Genomic DNA, 2,980 nt, shown 5'->3' with positions numbered 1-2,980 from the left:
TTCCTTACTTTACTTGCATTATGACAATTTGGTGCAGAAATATAAGTTATAAATTTCTTATAAGTAGCACGCTAGCTTACCTTAATTCTTATGAAAAGACATATTTTACTAGAAGGATTACTGAAATCACATCAAAACACAACTCAAATTCCTATTTTATTTGTATTTTCTCCTCAGTTACACTGGTGAAGCCCAACCATCTATTTGAAATATATCATGGTAAGTATATACAAAAGCATTTCTCCTGCATCCTTACATGCTTTTTAGATACTAGTCAAGCCAAGACAAAAACGCACATCCATGTGACAAGGTTGATTCTTTTCCTTCATTTAATGGTAAAATCAAATAGAAGCACAAAGGCTTAGATGTCTATTTTTATTTAAAGGATTCATCAGGTCTTTGCTTAACTTCACATGGACATAATCTAAGTGCTGAAAAGCAAAGACATGTAAGCATTAGGTGTCACCAAAAAAAAAAAAAAAAATCCACTCTCCTCTTTCATAGACTGTCTCATTGACTGATTCACTGATTTTGGGGATAAACATTTTTTTCAGACAGCTTGGGTCACCCATCCGGTTCACTGCTTCACTGCAAAAATGTCTGCAGTTGACTTAATGTAGGGATGACACAAGAATGAGCAGCAAAGTTGGGTTAGAATGGTCTTCAAAAAAACAGTGCAGGGTTAAATGTATATTGAGCTGCATCAGCACTGGGAATTGAAGAGCATTTGTCTATGGCTGCATCCACAGACTGATTCTGAGGCTGATTCCTGCACAGCTAGCTACCACTTCAGCTGCCAAAAGATTTGTCACTACGGTTGATATGGATTATGCCATTCTGCTATAGATTTTACATACAGATACAGAAAGATGGTTTGTTCCGAAATCATAATTCTAAAAGGTAGAGAGGCACTTCCATATATATCTATAAAAGGCGTCCAACCCCTTCATTTCAAGTCACCTACAAGTAGAAGCAATTCATTAACACTCTGCACAATTTATACTGAGTTGTGCCTGCTTATAAAAAACAAAGTTTGACATTTTAATTTTCCTTTGCTTCTGGCATGCTTAACTGCTTTTTTTCATCTCTCTTCTTTCTCAAGTACAAAATTGCACCTGCTGGAAACATCAGAAAGGTATATTTTTCATCTGTCTTTTAATGAAAGGTGTATCAGTTCTTTTAATGGTTAACAGGAAGCATTAGGGTAAATTTCTTTGCCCTCCTGCCTACCACTGTAGGTCTTCAAAGTGATTTCCTCAGACTTAGTGCATGTCTTTTTCAAGAGATGTTCAATTTTAATTTAAAAACTTCATAGTGTGGATTACTGACTACTTTTCCAAGTAAGTTCCTCCAGTAGCTACACACCTCACTGTGAAGAATTTTTAGCTTATTTCTAGTCTGATTTTATTAACCTAGGCAATAGTACCTTGTGTTTTTACTATATTAATGGGTCCTCTGCTGTCGGACACCTTATTTCCATTGAATTCATGAATAAGCTTCCTTCTAAACATTTTATTTGTTAAGTTAAAGCAACTCATATCCAGAAAATTTTAACATCCAGGAAAGCTTTAAGAGTATGAAATCACTTTTTTTTATTTTTCCTGAATTTTTAATTTGCATTATCTTTTCTGAAGATCGATTGTAAGGAAAGGACATTTTCCAGTAACAGCCTCACTATAACTCGGCACAACTAGACACTGCTTTTGCTGTTCAACTTGCTCAGCAGGACTAGTAAGTCTAGGAATCACTGCTTCAACATACAGCTACTAAAGCGAGCAAGTCTAACTCAGGTGGCCAGGCATGTGGTCTGGCCTATACTTTACTACGCTAAAATCTAATTCTGTATAGAGTGAATCCTCTTTCATATTCAAGCAGAAGAGCTCTGTGCTAAATACTTTCTTTGAAAGGCAGTTACAGAGAATGTTTGCCATCTGCAAATGTTTAAAAACTGCCTGCTCTAGTAGCCACTCAGCATACATTTTTCATAGAATCATAGAATATCTCAAGTTGGAAGAGACCCATAAGGATCATCAAGTCCAACTCCCTGCTCCTTGCAGGACTACCTAAAACTAAATCATATGACTAAGAGCATCATCCAGACACTCCATGAACTCTGAGAGGCCTGGGGCCATGACCACTTCCCTGGGGAGCCTGTTCCAGTGACTGACCACCCTCTCAGTGAAGAACCTTTTCCTAGTTTTCCTTGTACTACGTATCTTTGCTCCGAAGTCTACAGTTTTTTGCATGATAGCTAAAATATTCCTATCCTTATTTTAATCTATTAACTTTGGTATTGTGATGGCTGTAATTTATTAATAACTTTCTCCTAGAAAGGCGTGCTCTGAACTAGTAAAGAGGTAAAAAATTGGACATGTTCAGTCACTGGAAGAAGTATTTGTTGATCTAACCCAAGAGTTACACTACCAGCTACCATACTACCACTATACAAAGACATCATTGTGGGTATACCATGACTCATGTAATATGGCATCAACATATCTTCGGGTGATCATCTAAAAGACCCTGAAGAGGAACCATTCACACCTGTTCAGGGACATGAGCCAGGGCAACATTTATACTATGCCCACAGAAGCTCATTACTTCAGGCCTCTGCACCAAACTCATCCTCCCTGCACTCTATTATATCTTTCAAAGTTCTTAATCACAATTTAACTGCCTCTCCTGTCATCACACATCAAGTAAAAGTGCTGATGTGACTAAATACTTTTAGCAGCATCTAATGAAGTCCCTGCTTTCTGAAGCATGAGAATTATACAGTACATCCTTAGGGACATGCATAGGCCAAGGGGACAGGATCACATAATCATAGAATCATAGAATGTTCTGGGTTGGAAGGGACCTCTAAAGGCCATCTAGTCCAACCTCCCTGCAATGGGCAGGGATATCTTCAACTAGATCAAGTTGCTCAGAGCCCCGTCCAACATCACCTTGAATGTTTCCAGGGATGGGGCATCCACCA

This window comes from Pygoscelis adeliae, unplaced genomic scaffold, assembly GCF_000699105.1.
Source record: "Pygoscelis adeliae isolate BGI_AS28 unplaced genomic scaffold, ASM69910v1 Scaffold192, whole genome shotgun sequence".
Taxonomy (NCBI): domain Eukaryota; kingdom Metazoa; phylum Chordata; class Aves; order Sphenisciformes; family Spheniscidae; genus Pygoscelis; species Pygoscelis adeliae.
Note: the sequence above shows the minus strand (reverse complement) of the source record.